Source organism: Brassica napus, chromosome C3 (assembly GCF_020379485.1).
Source record: "Brassica napus cultivar Da-Ae chromosome C3, Da-Ae, whole genome shotgun sequence".
Taxonomy (NCBI): Eukaryota; Viridiplantae; Streptophyta; class Magnoliopsida; order Brassicales; family Brassicaceae; genus Brassica; species Brassica napus.
In genome coordinates this window covers 49402010-49420546 of record NC_063446.1, presented here as the reverse complement: position 1 = coordinate 49420546, position 18537 = coordinate 49402010, and the positions used below count along the sequence as shown (strand labels likewise).

Genomic DNA, 18537 nt, shown 5'->3' with positions numbered 1-18537 from the left:
GGTTGGTGGTGCTTAGTTCGGCTCGTCGATAAAATGTGAAGTTCATGGCCTTCAAGCAATGCTCTGACTTGTCTGCTCCACATCAAGTAATTGAGATTACTAGTTTTGTGACACTGGACATATTGGCCGAAAGTAGAGTATTTTGAGGATCTTGAGCATTGAACAATAGAGTAAAAGCACTACATGAAATAAGGGTAGTAATAGCAGACGAAAAACCCTATAAATCATGTATGATAGCGCTTCCTTAGCCGTTTTGACAGCGCCCGTTATAATAGATCCGACACTTTTAATAGCGGTTTTCGTTTATGCTATAATTAACTATACAACAATAGCGTTATTGTTTATGCAATTGTTAATATTTTTTAATAACATAATACAAATATTATTAAATTGATTTATATATTTAACATTTCTTTATTATTTAAATTGATTTATACAAATTTCTTTATAATATAATTAGCTTTTATATATTGGAATCGGAAATTAATTAAAAATTAAAACTACCAAATATAATTAATTTTGGTTTACAAATAAATTCTAGTTTACAAAACCCGGTTTGGAAATGTAAAACTAAAAAGTTTAACCTAATAAAAAAAATTAACCCTACATCTAAACTTTTTGCCGTCAACTTCATCTCCTTCGCCGTCGACTTCAGCTCCTTCGGTTTCTTCATCTTTGAGGCCGAGACCACCAGCCAAGAACACCACAGGTAAGCTTATTCAGCCCCCTCCACCGCTCTAAGCTACCATTGACGAAGTCGAGACCACCATTGTTGACGCCGAGACCACCATTGTTGACGCCGAGACCACAACCATCAAGCTTCTTCAGCCTCCTCCGCCTTTTTCACTAAGAACAGAAAAACAAAACCGGAATCAGAACACAGATTGAGAGTAACACCACTTCTTCTCCTTCCCGGTTCCTTCTTAGATCAAACAAAAAAAAAATCAATTACAAGTAAATAGGAAGGTCAAAAGAAAGAGGAAGGGCAAGTGACTTTACATGTCGTAGTGGTGAGGAGGTCAAACAATTTTTCATCCTCGCCTCGATGGACAAGCTATGGTGGTGACGAAGCTATGGCTGTAACAACGACGAGATATGGTGGAGACGATGACGAGATCTGCTGGTGACAAAGGTTTAGTGGTGATGAAGAAAGATAATACAGAGACAAGATCTGTGAGATTAGGGAGCATGATTAACGAAGAAAAAAAAGTGGAAACAAAAGAGAAGAGAAATGGACAGGAAGAAACACATGAGAAGAGATTAGAGAGACAAGATCTTGTCCATTAGATTTAGGTTAATCAACGGTTGTGATTTAAAAGGTCTGATCTCCACCCTTGTACATTATTGGTCAGTTTGTTTTGACCAATCAAATATTTGTAACTCCTTTCTTATTCTATTTTTGTTTTAATACCCAAAGTATTAGTGGTAAAATTGCAATGTACATAAATTATTCTGATACAAAATTTACAGATTTAGATTTCACAATTTCAAATTTGAAAAAATTAATTTATATTTGAATTTAAATTTTAAAAATTTAAACTTTGTTATTAGTGTTTAGAGTATATGAATTAGAATTATGGTCAACGAAATAAAGTTTAGGGTATAGAATTATGGTTTTGAATATTTGAATTAAGTATATGGTTTTAGATTAGATATAAGCTTTGAAGTTTAGGTTTTATGATTTGAGGTATAAAGTTTAAGTTTGAAATTTGAAGTTTAAGATTTGAGAGTGAATTGTGAAAAGATTAAATTTAGGGTTCGGATATTGTTTTGTGTATAGATTTAAGATTTAATATTAGATTTTAAGATTAAATTTAAGATTTGAAATTAAATAATAAAAGATTAGAGTTTTAAAATTTTGTATGCAAGGTTTAAATTTGGAGTTTAGGGATTAGATTTAGGATGTAGATTTATGATTTACTGTTTGAGGTTTATAATTTGAAGTTTAGATTGTATTTTTAAAATGATTAAATTTTGAATTTAAATTTAAGACTAAAGTTATATTATGAAAAAAATTGAAGTTTTAAAGTTTATGTTTAGGGGTTAGGGTTGAAACCCTAAACTTCAACACACAACTCTTAAAACTTAAACATTTTTTTTTTATTTTAATCTCAAATCTTATGTTTAAATTCGAAATTAAACATTTTATAAAATCTTCTTCAATTATTAAATCTAAACCTCAAACCATAAATGCTAATTTAATCTCTAAACACAATCTTTATTTTATTATGAAATTTCAAATTTATTGAGCAATCATAAAGGAATGTTATTTTACAAATCAAAATTTTAAATATAACTTTATAAATATCAGTTATCATTCTTTTGTTAATCATCCTCATTATTTTTCATTGGTAAAAATATATTGCATAAATTGTAAACTACAAATTGTTGAAGTTTAGGGCATGTTTAGGGTTTAAAATTTGAAGTAAAAATATTATTTTTATTTTTTTTTAATTTTTTATTAGTATTAGATTTTCTTTTGATCATATAACATTTCCATACATTATCATAACCATCTCTGCAAGAATCAAAAGCATCAATCTCCCTAATTCAAAAATGAAACTTAAAGCGAAAAGGAGATGTTCTTGATTAATTATGGATCCTTCTTTCTTCTTGTTATTGTGTGAACCCATTACCAGTCCACCCGACCACTCCCAACATCTTCTCAGACACCTACTTATCCTAAGTCCACCTCTGCAGTCTGCGTTCATAGTTATATCTGTTTTAATACAAAACATGTCTTAGGCAACCATGCCTTCCAACATCTTTCGTCTCTCAGCAGCTGAAACAAGAGACACATAAGAACATAAAAAAACAAAAAATTCATTTTTTAAGTGTAAAAGATGAGGTTGTTCATACAAAAGACTCGGCCTTGATACCATCGGATCCCGCTTGGTTAAGACCATTGAGATGAGCCGCAATTAATCAAGAAACAATCACTAAGATTTGACTTTCTAAGAAGACCTTTTCTTGATTCAACATCCTATTAAACCATAAACACAATCACTATGAGAAATAAAGATTGAGATCTTAACATACCTTCAAATTCAAGCTCTATTTGATCCAAGAACATTCAACAGTTTCATCACTTACAGCTCCAGCCTAAACACAAAAGAAGATAAAAAGCCCTTTAATTTACAATGAAACTAACTTTACAGAAACCTTATAGGAAAGATTCATCATTCAAATCTGAGTCCTAACCTGGGGTGAGTTATCAACTGAATCAGTGAGAGCAGTACTTTTAGATTCATCAGACACAGACATAGAAATAGTGTTCTGATCAGTCACTGTAGTGTTCTTCTGGTTCTCAGTCGCTGTATCTGAAGCTGAAGACAGGAAAAAAAAACACAGAAGCTGAAGAAAATAGAACTGAGAAAACAAAACGAAATCATTCACAAATAAAACTCGCGAGAAAGACCCTTACTTATACGAGAGACGTATGAGATTTGTAGAGTTCTCTTGTCTGGTTGTATGTGTGTGTATAAACTCCAATGGAAAATGATGAGAGCTTGCTCTAGGTGATTTAGAAAGACAGATTAATGAGAGTGTTTATGGGAGAATAAGAGATTTAGGAACATAGATTAAGATACTGAGAGATTAGGAGAATAAGAGATTAGAGATTAGGGTTTCAGATTCAAGAACAAGTTTATCATGAAGTGGAGAGGGAAACTCCCCCTCACTCCCTTGAGTGTTACAAATCGCCAACCTAAGGCTTATATATGAGCTGTACATTTCCAATATCATAACCTAGATCTAATGGCTGATAAAAGACTTGAAGATGGATGATCAGGATCTGGTCTTGGAGTGGTCTTGTGCAAGCTGTAAAGTGGAGAAGATAGGATGAAGAATCAATGGCCAGATTTGCTCAGTTTGAATTGGACAACCCAGATTGTCTCATGTGTGGTCCTGCTCCAAAAGGTGCTTTACCTTTTGGCCATTCCCGGCCAGCCTGTCACCAGCTGTCTCACGTGCCCCATTTGCTGCTCCAACGGTCACAAGATCATACCCTAAGCTTCTTTGTGCCTTAACTGAGCAAAACTCCAATTCTGGTCGATCCGGGTAAGTTTGGTACGGTCACTTGCTTTGTACGGTCGTTGGTACGGACAGGCCGTCCGTACCTCGCCCTAACTTTGCATCTCTCGTCTAGACTTCTCCTTAAGTCGATCCTATCTGATCTTGGGTCGCCCTATCTTTGCACCATTGCCTATCTTACTCCAAATGATGTCTAAGCCCTTCCTGGACTTAATCCCTGTCTTTGCACAGCCTTCATGATACTTCTAGACTTCTTTAAACCTTCATGAAGCCTTGATAGACAATCTCTGAAGATCTTGCCTTATCTTTACCAAAGACCCAAACTCCAAACCACTCCTTTGGCTTCATTTCTTTTCTTCGAGTTAACAGAACTGAGAGAACATAGTTGATGCAGTGTCCCAGATAAGGGATTCGTACGAAGCAACAACATTAGAAGACTAACATCCTATGCCACCAAAACAATCACGAGCAATCAGATGAGAAACACAGCTACAACGATTCATATATGCTAGGCTGTCGAGGTGAAGACCATCTATACAACTTAGAAGCAATGGACCCCATATGGTAAAGAAGCTCCAGATCTGAGACGCCGCCGCCTTCGGTGCTGCTCCGCCTTGCAACCATATACGAGAGAGAAATCGAGGTGTGACGGAGACGAGGAGATGCGACAGACGGAGACGAGGAGATGCGATGCGGAGACGTGGAGGCTTCGCCATCGACAGAGACGATCTGTTTCTAGATTTTTTTTTGTAAAGAGAGAAGAGCGTAGAAGCATTTTGGTCCATTAGATCATTTTTAATCAATGTTTAATATTAATCATGAGGGTTATCCATGTGATTTTTTCTTAACCAATTGAAAATTAAGAAAGAAGAAACATAAAAAGAAATAAAATAATTATAACTCTTCATTGTTTTTGTTATAATTTTAACTATATTAGATTTTAACAAATTTTAGAAGTTTAAAATTTTATGGATATATAAAGATTATTGAGATGTATTGTTTAAGGTTGAAGTTTAATGTGTTAGGATATAAGCGTGTGTAGAATTTAATCAGACCAATCAAACATAGCGTTGTATTTTCACAAACGCTATTTAAAATTAAAGGGTATGTCAACCATAGCACAAAGGTAAAAAACACTATCTTCTACTGCTATTAAAACCCATATTTCCTGTAGTGAAGATAGGAGAGTAAAGAGGTAAATGCTGTCACAGTACCCCTGCTCGAAATCATCCTTGTCCTCAAGGATGGAAATGAGGATACTGAGCAATGAAGTCCTTGTAAACTCCCATGTTGCATTTCAGGTCGTTCCCCTTTCTACTGGACTGTGGGAACCGAAATTCACACCGTCGATTATAATAAATAATAATGGAGGAAAACCGAGTAAACCCGTTTTTCCTTGAAGGTCCGAATTCTCTGCGTAATCACTTTAGAACGATAAAAAGACAGATAATCGCTGAGAGGCATTTTATTGAATAGTATGAATACAAGATTTCTCCGAGAGGAGTAGAGATATGCTAACTATCGGAACAACAGGACAAGAGGCGGCCAAGACGTCCTAAGCCTTGCCGTGCTAGTCTAACCACCTAAGCCCTAAGTTCTCTAAGCTAGCAGGAGTTCTCTAAGTCTAAATTCTCGGATCCCTTTTTCTTCTGCTCCTGCTCTCCCTATATAGTCGCTCTAGGTCGGTGGCCCATCCTCGCCTTCGGGCCCAAGTCTATCTCTTTCGGGAATATTCCATTTTTCGTCGATCTTGATAGTTATCCTCGAATCTATACATTTATCGTATTTCTGCGAGTTAGGACAAACCGTCATAACTTTTATGGGCTCGAATCCCTTCTGAGAGCGTAGATGGGCCTCTAGACCAGTCTGGATTCTTGCGGACCGTTCTTAGGCTTTTTGGCGTTTATACAATTTCTCGGTTTTGGTCATAAAACTTTGAGAATAACTTCAATCAAAACGAAACGAGAAGTATATGGTCCCGAAGGTCGGATATCACAGCTATACGGAAGATACGGGAGTCGAAGTAAGTCGGACAGGCCGGGATCAGGTCGAGCTTGCCGGGTGAGCCGACTCGTGTGACGGCTGAACTCGCTGGCGAGCACAACCACGCGTCGGTTCAGTTCGCCGGTGAGCTGTCCGACGTGATGGTTGAGCTCGCCGGCGAGCTGACCCGCGTGACGGTTCAGCTCTCCGGCGAGTGGCTTTTGTGCGGGATTCGCTCGTTCGTTCACTTCCGATTTCTCTTTCAGTGAATGTTTTGCGAGAAATCCGTGAATAAACAATAATCATAGCCGTTGATTTCGAAATAACCGTTTTTGACCCCAACAGTTAGCCCCCCAGCCCGTAAGACTCAGAGACGATTTTGCGGGTGAGTGATATGTATTAGAAATCGAAATATTTGGCTAAGAATATTTATTGCGGAAATCCACGTCACCCTCATATCCTTATAAGTAGCAACTTACCACTCCTCATTCTTCAAACATCTCTTTCTCTCGCATTCTCTTTTCTTCAAACTACCTATCAAGAATGTCTTCCTCCCCAAGTGAAAAGAAAAGCTCCGACGTCGAGATGGGTGAGGCCAACTCGGCACTTTCGACTCCGACCATGCACGAAGCTACTCCAACCTTCATCGCCGGGTTTCTTTCTTTCAAAGAGAGACTGTCCAGACGTAGTGCCGGGAAGGAAGGGGGTCAGATTCAGCCTGAGGTGCCAGCTATCCTTTCTTTGCCTGTGATGTCGACCTCGGCTAGAGGAAACAAGTCCCCTGGTGATGCCACGCCCCTCGTAGAATCGGCCATGGTTCCTGTTTAAGTTCCGGAGGTCTCGGCTCAACCCTCGGGCTCTTCGACCACACCAGTCCCAGCTCCTAAGGAGGAGAAGGCGACGGAGTTGATGCCTCCACCTTTGGATAGGAAGGAGATCGTCCTAGGGCTTCCCGCGTCCAGTGCTGCTCCTTTGACCAGAAGTCGCAAGAGGACTGGCGCTGCAACCGAGACCGTCAAGAAGAGGAGATGTACCGCTGGCGCAGAAGGGGAGCCCTCGGGACCTTGGTCGCAACATCGTGCCAAGGTTTGTTTTGACTATTTTCAGCATGAGCCACCTTGTTCTACGATTATCCTGACCCTTATTTCATGTATAGTTTGTATACCTGATTGACGGGATGCTCAGCGACTGCGGATCAGAGATAGAGCATTCGACAAGGGGCCTGGCTGAATCGCGAGAGGCATTGAAACAAGCCGAGGCCGCGTTGAAATCTACTGAAGCTGCTCGTGCTGCTGAGCTCTCTCAGCTGGAGGTTCAGGTCAGCGATCTCGAGCGGGACCACTTGATTCAAGCCAACTCAAGCCCAAAAGTACCACATATTACCAAAATTCCCATGGCCGACTTTATACCTAGAATGTAAAGTGTTTTACATTGTTTAGGCAAGACACACCATCACAAACAACCTTACACATCTATTCTACACCATATTACGTAGGGCTTTTACTTAGTAGCTTTTTGAGAGAAGATCAAGAACTCCTTCAGAGATTTGTTATTGAACTCCAACATTTCTACCTTATTCTATTTATGCATTTTATTCAGTCACTGATTATGTCATTCTTAATTATGTATGAGTAATCATCTTGTTAGATTTAAGGTTTTGATGAATTATTGATAACATAGAACTGCTAGGGTGATTTAATTAGGATCCTTCATTGATTGTGTTATAGAGTAGCTAACTAGTGTGGGAACCGAAATTCAAACCGTTAATTTCCGTAATTGGAGAAAATTTAGGAAACCCTAACTTTCTCTAAGGTCTCTGATTCTCGGCGAGAGCCAACGACAAGTGACCAAATAAATGCAGAAAATATGAAAAGATAACAAAACGAATATATAGAAAAATTAGATCTTTATTTCGAATCTGCGTAAGAGCATTGCAATTATTACAAAAGATTATAAAAGCTTCGGCAAGAGCTGTCAGCGAATTCTCTAGTTCTAGCCACCAAAAACCATAAACCTAATTGCGTCGCAGCTTGATAACAACAAACAAAACAAATACCAAAAAGGTTTTATTTATTTTCGGACTGAACCTTATGAAAGGCTGACTACGTACCCCTTTCAAGGATCAAGCCGAAAGTAGTTCAATTGAAAGATTGGAACAAGAGATCGAACTGCATCTGCGAGTTCGTCTAGTAATCGAGTGCAAGTCATAGAAACAAGACATGTCGAGAATAATGCCTAAAATTTCTAAGTGCAGAGAGCTCTAAGAGTAAAAAGAATTGTGTCTCCGCTTCTTTCATTGGCTCCTCTTATATATACCTCCAAGGTCGGCCGTCCTTCCTTTTCTGCCCTTGATTCAAGTTTATCTCCTCGTGGAAATATTCTTTTTTTTCTCGATCTTCATGATTATCACTTGAAACTTGACATTTATGTTCGAACTTGACATTTATCTTCTTTCGTGAATATTCGATAAACCGTCATGGTGACTTTGGGCCGATTCTCAAAAAAAAAAATCATAAGTGCGCTTTTTGATATCACTCAAATTACCTTATAAGTGATTTGTGCTCTCTCAAATAAGAGGTCGAGTTGCAGTACTTAGGGATCGAATTCACGGAGAGCTAAGGCACACAATAGATCTACTAGTTATGTGGTTAAGCTAGGCAAACATGTTTTAAATGTAAATAGTAGGGTTGTGAAGAATTAATTGTTCGATTAATTGATTGGGGTTTTAAGAAAGATATGGAAAGCGTTAGACTTAGAGTTTCTATTCAGACAATGGATATTCTAGAACTCAAACAATAAGAATAGTCGATCAACTTCCATATTTTTAGACTATCTATCGTCAGATCTAGGACCTCAGCTGTTTCTTGTTGGTCCTGAGAAAGTGTCCATCGATTCCAACAATGGGGTGTCGATCGATACACCTTTCAGCCTGTTGATCGATACAACTAATGAGTTGTCGATCGATGAACCTTCCAACCTTCCAGGAGCGTTATGCACAGGTTTGACGTGTTTACTAGGTTTAGATAAATCATCTTCCGCTTGTTTCTAGCAATCCTAGAACAATCTAAACTAATTCAGATAGAGAACAGAACTTTCGCTTGCACCCTAATATCTATAGGCAACGTCCTAGTTAGCTACTCTAGAACACATGCATTAAGAACAATTTAATTGATGGATTTCCTAATACTTAGAAATTCTATATTTTGGGCTAAACCCCCATAAATATTTGAACCCTAAATCTAAAAAGGAGAATTACTCAGACTTCGCTAAACAATTCATCAAAAAAAAGATATGAAAACTGCATAAATAGAATAGAGTAGAAAACTGGAGTTCCAATCACAAATCTCTGAAGGAGTTCTTGGATCTTCTCTCCAAACCAAATACTCTAAGTATTTTTCTGTATGAAAGTAAGAAAGCGTGTATTGCCTAAAATAATGGCAAAACACATAAATATTAGGTTAAAACTCGTCAGGGGTAATATGGTAATTTTTGTGGGACTTGGGCTTAAAGTCAGCTGGAACCAATCTGACCTCTGCGTGCTTCACTGTCAATCGACAACACAGAATATGTGTTGATCGATTATCATCCCCGATCATCGATCGCTAGGCTAGTCGATGGTCAGCTACGAGTCTTATAATTTTATCTCCAAAATGCACTAAAGTCACCACTTTCGTCCAAATCACTCCAAAACCTGAAAACATACTGAAAAGACTCCAAAACAACTATAATGTATTTAAAAAAACCTATATACCATGACTAAAAATGGGTAAAATCCATGGTATATCAACACCCCCAGACATACTCTTGCTTGTCCTCAAGCAAAAGAACAAACAGTCTCTCTGTAAGTGGTTTGAAAATCACAGGGGCTCACACAATTTAAGAACTTACAATCACCAACTCAGCAATATTGCAAACTACATCAAATCAAGCCTAACTCATAAGTACTTTCTATGCAATATCCTAGTTTAGCAACCAATTCCATTCATATAGCAACTTAACTAATCATGTCTGACTAACCCATCTACTGACCTCATTTCATTCATATAAATAACAAAGGTGTAGACTTTACCTTGGGAGTATCGATCACTAAACACATGGAATAAACTCAAACAAGTATCTGGAACTACATGTAAACTTTTCTGGTTCCCCTTCTCTCTTCTCTCTTCTCTCTTCACTAAATCCGATTTATTTTATTTTATTTTTTTACTGGGCAAAGTTGTAGGCAAATAGTGGAGTCATCGATAATGTATCTACCCCTCGCTTCTAAACAATGTGTGATCATTCTATTAGAGTAGAATAATGGGGTCGCAGGAGACACTCCTACCCCTCTACACCACAAGAAATCATTTCAATCTTTTTGTAAATATATATGGATGCGAAAGAGAGGTGGAAGGAAAACTAGGGACACTAAGTCTAATACCTTCTAGACTTGCAGGAGGATTCCGATCCATTGTATACCAAGCCCCAAGACAAGAAAGTTAAGCTCAATTAGGTTGGAGGTCAGCTTAGTTCTTTCAAACATTTCAGCAAGTGTGAATAACTGGCAGGATGATCCACTTTAGCATCTATAGTACAATTTGTAGTCAATAAATCTAAGAATGGTGCTAAAGAGTGGTTAGATAAGTAAGGAAAGTTTTAAAAGTTCATTGTCCCCTTCTTGACCCAATAAAAACTTTTTTTGAATTTTTTTATAAAATTCATAGGTAAACTTAATATTAGTAAACCTCCCCTCAGACTTAAATTACACTGTCCCTAGTGTATATCTAGTCGGAGTTTGATTGAAACATAAATCATAAGGACAATATGTAACAAGGAGTACGATATACCTGATCGCTGATGTCGATGTCGATCGACACATGGGAGTGTCTATCGATCGCTTCTGGTGTTGTGCTATCGAACGATGCCGACTGGATCTCATCGATCGATGACAGGTAACAGCTCATTGGGTCTTTCTTTTGGTTTTTTTTTTTTTTGGGTTTTGCAATTTTTTTATTTAATTTATGACTTGAAATATAATTAAAAATGAAAATAAATAACCGCAAACACTAAAACTTTAAAGAAAGTACCTAATAGTGAGTTGCCACCCACTCAACGCTTTGTTATAGTCATTTAGCTTGATTTTGGAGGATGTTTTTGGCTAGTAGTAATCAAAGTGACCACTTGGTTGTATGCAAGTGTCCACTTCATCTTTGCTTATCTGAAACCAAGTGCCAATGAAGCTTTTTATGGCCTCATCTCCTCTGGTCCACTGATTCTTTAATCTTTCTCTAGCAACCTCACTTGCATTCATCCTATGCTGAAGATTTCCAATGTTGCGCTGTTGCAATCCAATTATGGCATGTGTAGATTCTGAGATGTCTTTCAACTCCTGGTAGACATCTTCTTTCAGAAAGTCTTGAGAGAAAGTGATCTCATCAAGCTTATCCTGTAAGTCCTTTTCGGCTACCAGCTTGCTTCGTAATCTGGTATAGTCGCTGTCGATCGATGGGTGTGTCCGTCTGTCGATCGATGGTAACGGTTCTGCTTGAAAGTCTAGCTGTCTCTGAATCATGTCTATCGCTTGCTGCAACGCGTTCATGTGTGTGGTCAATGAATTGATATTGTCACAGAGCGGGTAGTAGACACCATCAAGCCTGTAGGTGAATGATTGAAGCCTATCTTCAAATGATGCAGGTCGAGCATCGATCGATGTTTAGATGTCGGCGTCGGTCGATGTTTGAGCGTTAGCGGCGATCGATTTTGATCTTCCTGCGCCGACTGCATGTTGTTTCTGAATCATGGCTATGTTTTGCTTCCTCTCATCTATGCGTGTGGTCAACCAGCTGATACTGTTGTCGAATGGGTAGTAGACGTCCTCGAGCCTCTTTGAATGATAATCATCTGAAGTCCGAATAGCTCTGTAGATCTCTGCTACCATCTCATCAATCTTTGCTTTGCTGTAACTGGCTTCGTCAGCCACGGTAGGTGTGGGTGTCTCTGTGTACTCCCAGCGAGGTTTCCTTTTCCTCTTTTGATGAAGTACTCTTCTGAATTCGGACTGGCCGTCGATCGATGGTGCTTTGGTTTTGTCGATCGATGGTGGATCCTCAACTCTAGTCCGCGTGTCCAGAAAGTTTCTGGACCCATTCATGGTAATAATGTCAGCTATGTCCTCCTTGGATATGTTGAGAATGTGTCCATCCATAGCTCGTGCTTGGCCTTCTGGATCCCTGAAAATACCAAATTCATCCGTAGTTAGATAACCAATATGTATTGTTGGGGTCAAAAACGGTAACGACGTAATTAACGCTTGAATGTCGTCGATGTTGGGGCAAAAACGGACATGACGAAGTTAACATCCAAATATCCGTAAAAATCATCATGAACGTTTTTACGAAAAGTAATTTTCGTAAAGAAATCTTTACGAAAAACTTTGCGGTGAAACATTGCATTAATCTTGGTTCATTCATCGGAACTAAAGAACACGTTCATGAAACAAGGTCGCCACGTAACGACCGACCCGCGAACAAGCCGGTCGCTACATAGCGACCGACCCGCGCACGAGTCAGTCGCTACGAAGCGACCGACCCAGCCTCTCAGTCGGTCGCTACGTAGCGACCGATCCGCAACGAGTCGGTCACTACGTAGCGACCGACCAAGCCTCTCGGTCGATGACCCCCTCACGAGCTGCCTCTCCAACCTATTGGGAGGAGGAGGATTGCTAGAAGAGGCCCCACCTCCTCCTGAGAGTGCTCCGCTTCATCCTCAGCGGCACCCGACCTCCGGGGCAACACCCGATCCGTCCGGCATCGAGAAGGCAGCTCGAATTCAAGCACGATCGAACGAAGGCCAATTCGAGCGACCTCCCCTAAGAGCTCCGATTAAACCCCGAAGCCCGTCGGTCATGTCCGATCTCCCCGAATGAACTAGAACGAACAAAAAAAAATCCATCAATAACTGCCCGCGCATGCAAAAGTAATAAAGAGTAACTTACCTATGTCCTCAGCCCAATAGCGGGGAAGCCTCGAGAAATCAAAACTTCCCACAGACGCCTCATCGATCTTGAAGACAAAGAATTCTTCCCGCCAGTTTTGATCACGATATGAGATATCCTGTATGATGTGACGTCCTTGACGGGGAGACATAAGAAAGGTCCCAGGTTTTGATTGTTTCGCTTCATCAGAACGAGATGATGAAGCTCATTGAGGCCGAACAATAGACCTTCTTCGCGAGCCTTGACTAGGAGTGCCAAAAGATGTCTCAAGAAATTGGGACACATCTGAGTGAGCGACAAACCCAGTTCTGCCAGAATACTAAGGATAGGTTCTGGGATCGGGAAGAAAAGACCGCAGGTCTCAAAGAAGGTGAGATACGCCCCACCGTATCCATCACGAACAACTTCCGGAGATTCAGTCGTGGAAGCCAAATCAACTACGACGGTCCCCATTGACGCCGTGGACGGTAGTATAACTAGTATAACCAGTATAACTCAGTATAACAAATTCAGAAGTAAAACTCGATATAACTTATACAACTAAGTAAAACTATATCAATATAATGTAGTATCCCAAATTTGAAAATTCGAAATTTTGAAAATTTGAATTGTTTTTTAAATAATTCAAAAATATAAAAGGGCAAAATCGGTTATTCATATTTAATTAAAGCAATGGGGGTATAGGAGATTTGAGAGGCCCATAGGAGATTGCTCTATGACATACGGGGGCATGAGAAAAGTTGGTTCTCCGGCGAGTTTCCCCACCTCTTCCGTTCTCAATCCAGCGATGCTTGTATCCGACAATTACATACCCTATATATTCTCTCTGCTTATGCAAAACCCTAGATGTTGGAGGGGAAGAAGATCTGTTACTCTTCAATGGCGGAAGTAGAGAACGCTAATGCAATCCTGGTCTCAGAATATGAGAAGCTAATCGTGGCAAGCGACGTGCCTGGAGATGGGTAAAACTTCCTCCGCCTCTCTCTCTCTCTCTCTCTCTCTCTCTCTGTTGAATCCAATCTCATCTTGCATATGGTATTTGTTTACTGTATGACCAGAACTGGATTAGTCTATGTTCGATTAGCAGAAAAAGACTTTGTCCTTTTGGTGTGTGATTCTGATTGTTTCTCATTATGCCACTGGAACTGAGTTCTGATATGCGTTTTGTGGGAAAAGTTTTACCCTTTTCATCAGACTGCATTCTGATTTGTCGCGTTTACTGATTTGTAGCTACATATTGGCTATTTTACTGATTTGGTATTATATGATGGAGCTGGAATCTTTGATTGTCTTCTTTTGGAAACATCTCCTCTATTACCTCCAAATCTCATAACTCAATCTCCCAAGGACCCCATCTAAAATTATTTTATTTTATATAATTTTAATGCGAAAGTTAAGTTAATTACACTAATACCCCTAACCGTAATATACAGATATCAATTGATTTAGTTTTTCTTATTCTTATCATTCTTTATCCTTTTCTTTCTCTTTTCTCTGCCACAACCGTTCCTTTTTTTCTCTCTTCTTCCGGCGACTTTCTCTCTTCTCTTCTTTCTATCTTCTCTATTTTCTCTGTGATTTTCTTCTTTTTCTCAGTAAACAGTAAAACAGATCCGTTGTAGATGAAGAAAACAACGGTCGAAGGTGATAGAAACAAAATCAATGGCGATTATTCCTCTTCACGCGCTTTAGATCTGTTCAAAACGGCGATGGTTCAACATATGCACTTCAAATCTTCTTCTTCTCTCGCTTCACATCAATGGCTATTCTTTCTCTTCCCGAGTTTTTATTGTCCTCATGTTTTCGATTTAGGGCTGTAAATTAAGATTCTGGGTTTTGTATGATTAGGGTTCTTCTTGTTCTCTATAGATGTGTTTTTTTTTATGATTTAATGATTTTATTGTTCTTGTTCCCCCTTTGCAAAGTATGTTTCGTGTTTTTTATTTGTTTTCTTCAGATCTGGATCCAGTATAACTCGGTATTACTAACTCAGTCGAGTTTGGTATAACTAACTCAGTAGTACCTAGTATTTTATAGTATAATAAGTAGAACTTAGTCGAACTCGATATAATTAACTTAGTAGTAGTACTAGTAATACTTAGTAGTAGTACTAGTAATACTTAGTAGTACTCAGTACAATCGGTATAACTACATTCAGTAGTAGTCAGTCAGAGAATAGCTGTTGCAACCACATGACTTGCCGGTAAGACATACATCCATAGCTCCATAGCTCAGGGTATGTACTTTCAGAGTTTGTTTACACATTGTGGGCAGTTGTTTTATTTTATTAATGGGTATTTCTTGTGGTGAACAGATGATTTCTCTGTGTTTACTGGTGTGGGAAACGAACCTGTGAAGGCAATGACTTGTACAGAGAAATTATTGCGAGTGGTGTCATCAAAGTAGGTGAGAAGTAGGTTGTTTTCAAGTTCGTTGATTTTCTTTTCTATAAATGACTTGTTTTCGAGTTTTCAAGTAGGTGAGAAGAATGTCTTGAACTGTCTGTTTCTATAGCTTTTGTCAGCAACGATTCCTGAGAAAAAGATTGTGGATAGCTTATACCAAGAAGAGCCACAACTCTTGAGGAGACCAAGCAACCACTTTCTCATTTTTCTCGTTAGTATATGAAGTTAGTTTAGTGTTTGGATGATCTTATGTAAAACTTGTTCTTTTTTAATGTAATATTATAGTGGAATCCATAATCGAAATCATCTAGCAGACAAACATATATGATGATAATGATTAACAGTGCCATTCCAATTACTTACAATTCTAATATCAGAGTTATTAGGTATACACTCTAATACAAAAAAATAAAAACAAAATACTAACCCCAAACCTTACATCTTACTTTAAATTTAGGGTTTAGGTTTATGTTTAGAGTTTAGGATTTAAAAATGATTAAGAGTTTTGTTATAAAATATTTATATATAATAGTTTAGAGGTTTATATGTTTAGTGTGATACCATTAAATGGAGTTTGATGTACTTCAAACCCTAAACCCCAAAACATAACTTCAAGCCACATACAACACTTCAAACCCTATACACTACATATCTCAAATAAAATTTAAAAATTCAATCTTTTCATAATAAAATTTTAATATGAAACTTAAACTCAAAATTTAATCATTTTTAAAATCTAATCTTAATTTTAAAGGAGAAATCTCAAATAATAAATCTGAAATCTACACCATATATCTAATATTAATTTTAAAGGAGAAACTTCAAATACTAAATCTTAAATCTACATCCTATATCTAATACCCTAAACCTCATGTTGGGGTCAAAAATAGATACGACGAAGTTAATGTCCAAATCTCCGTAAAAATCAGCGTAAACATTTTTTACGAAAGTTATTTTTCGTAAAAAGAATCTTTACAAAGAGCCTTGCGGTAAAATCATGTTCTAAATATCAATCGAACCACTAAGTACCGATTGTCCGAAGGCAATCGCAAGACGCACAAGCCGAGCTCGGTCGCTACGTAGCGACCGAGCACGAACACGGCTCGGTCACTATGTAGCGACCGAGCACTCCCAAAACGTCGATACGACACGAATCCATACGTTCTCGTCTACTCTTTAATGCTATCTCCCGTAGGCCATGGCTAAACTATTCTTTATTGCTCATCACTCGAAGACATCAGTTAAACTTTATGATAAAAACCGCGGGAAGTTTGTTTTTATCGAAGAAACAATAATAAACGTTTCGAGTCAAAGACGGTCCAAAGAGACCTAAAACGCAACTCGAAGCCCACTTATGATTTCTTAACCAAAAACCCATAAGCCGTATGACGGTTTATGCTTGGTTCGTAAGGCAAGATAAATGTGAAGTTTCCGCAGATAAATGTGAAGTTTCCGAAGATAATCACGAAGATCGGGAAAATTGGAATATCTCTATTTTTGAGCGATGACGGCTTAAGGGCAGAAGGGGAAAGGCGCAAACCGACCTAGGAGCAAGTATATAAGGAATCCTAGGCGAGAGGCAGAAGAGGATTCACGATACACATCAAACTTAGCACTTAGAGCAATTTAGGAAATTTTCCGTTTTTGTTATTCGAGCTGCGACTCAATTAGGTTTAGCAGCTTTAGGGTTTTACAACTAGGAATCTCGCCGACAGCTCTCGTAGCCCAGGCTCTTACCTTGTTGTAACGCTCAAACGCGAATTCAGAATTACTTTGCTCTCTTTTCGATTTCTTATCTTTTATCGTCTTTATTTCGTATTCTGATTGCTTGGCGTGTGGTATTAGCAGATATCCGGGACCTCTGGGAAACTAGGGTTCTACTACTTTCCTTATTTAAACGGAAATCGACAGTGTGAATTTCGGTTCCCACAGTTTGGTGTTAGAAGGAGGAGGGGGGGGGGGGCTACGGATCAATCTAACTCTTAGCCACAACACGCTCGATCAGACATGTCAAGTGACGATATGAATAACATGCAGACTCCTCTCAACGGAGGAAGCGACACCAATCTCCACACTCCAGCAGCGGATGGCTCCGTGGCCAACGCATCTGCTAACGCCGCAACGCTCGAGGAGTTCAAAAAGATGTTCTCCGCCTACGAAAAGATGTCGGAAGAACTGGACAAACTCGTGGATACCTTGACGAAAAAGGACGAAACCTTAACGGCAAGGAACCATACGGTCCTCCCCTGCGGATCTACAAAAATCCGCGGAAGAAAACTCGACTTCGCAACCCCACTCGACAGGCCTGGAACATCGCAGGAACATCCTTCGGGACAGAACTCTAGCGAAACATCCCCTGCCGAGAAACATAACTCAGAGAGTCCTCTACCTTCTGCTAAGGAAACGAAGGCCAATGAAGTCGAGCATGTTGACTTGGATCCCAGCGACGTCTCCAACGATACTGAGGAGGACGCTGACAGACATCCAAGAAGAACCAGAAGCCGATGGGCTCGGGAAAGCTCCCTGTTCGATAAACCAATGACAGAATAGGAGGAAAACCTCTACTGGGTCGAACAGGAGGAGCTGGCCGAAAAACAAACCGAAATCACTCGCAGTAAACGCCGACAAGCTCGGAAATCTACTGACGAGAAATCGGACATTCGCGACCTTCGCGATTACATAACAAAAACTGCAGCGGAAGTAAGGGCCATGAAATCCCAGATCCATCATGCTACCAGCGCTGCCCCTGAGATCGATAGACTGCTCGAGGGGGCTCAGAAGACACCCTTCACCGCTCGCATCTCCGATACGAAGGTATCTGACCCAGGAAAAATCAAAGTACCAAACTACGATGGTACGACTGATCCTAAAGTGCACCTCAGGCTTCCCACATCACGATGGAAAGGGCCAGACTGAAGGATAGCGAAAAGGACGCCGGCTATTGCCGTCTGTTCGTCAAAAATCTGGAAGGAGCGGCGCTCGAATGGTTCGCACGCCTTAAGCGAAACTCCATCGGAAGTTTCCAACAGCTCGCATCGGAATTTCTCAAACAATACTCTATGTTCATAGATAGAGAAACGTCCGATGTCGACCTCTGGAGTCTGTCCCAAAGGGAAGATGAACCCCTCCGAGAGTTCATAAGCA

At 39.4% G+C, this 18537-nt stretch overlaps 2 long non-coding RNA genes across 3 annotated transcripts; one reads left to right on the top strand and one right to left on the bottom strand.

Moving 5' to 3' along the window:
- Window positions 1-483: 483 nt before the first annotated feature.
- On the bottom strand, window positions 484-4000 carry LOC106404644. Of its 2 annotated transcripts, none has more exons than XR_002662196.2 (5): window positions 3425-4000; window positions 3202-3326; window positions 2860-3102; window positions 1000-2782; window positions 484-846 (listed from the first exon to the last, which is right to left on the bottom strand). It is a non-coding gene; the product is annotated as an uncharacterized LOC106404644 (long non-coding RNA). The 2 variants fall into 2 exon arrangements; XR_001281054.3 differs by having other exon boundaries at window positions 3040-3102; window positions 3425-3992.
- A 4579-nt stretch (window positions 4001-8579) lies between these two features.
- LOC125583955 lies at window positions 8580-15712 on the top strand. Its single transcript, XR_007320962.1, has 2 exons — window positions 8580-15224; window positions 15303-15712. It is a non-coding gene; the product is annotated as an uncharacterized LOC125583955 (long non-coding RNA).
- The last annotated feature ends 2825 nt before the right edge of the window (window positions 15713-18537 follow it).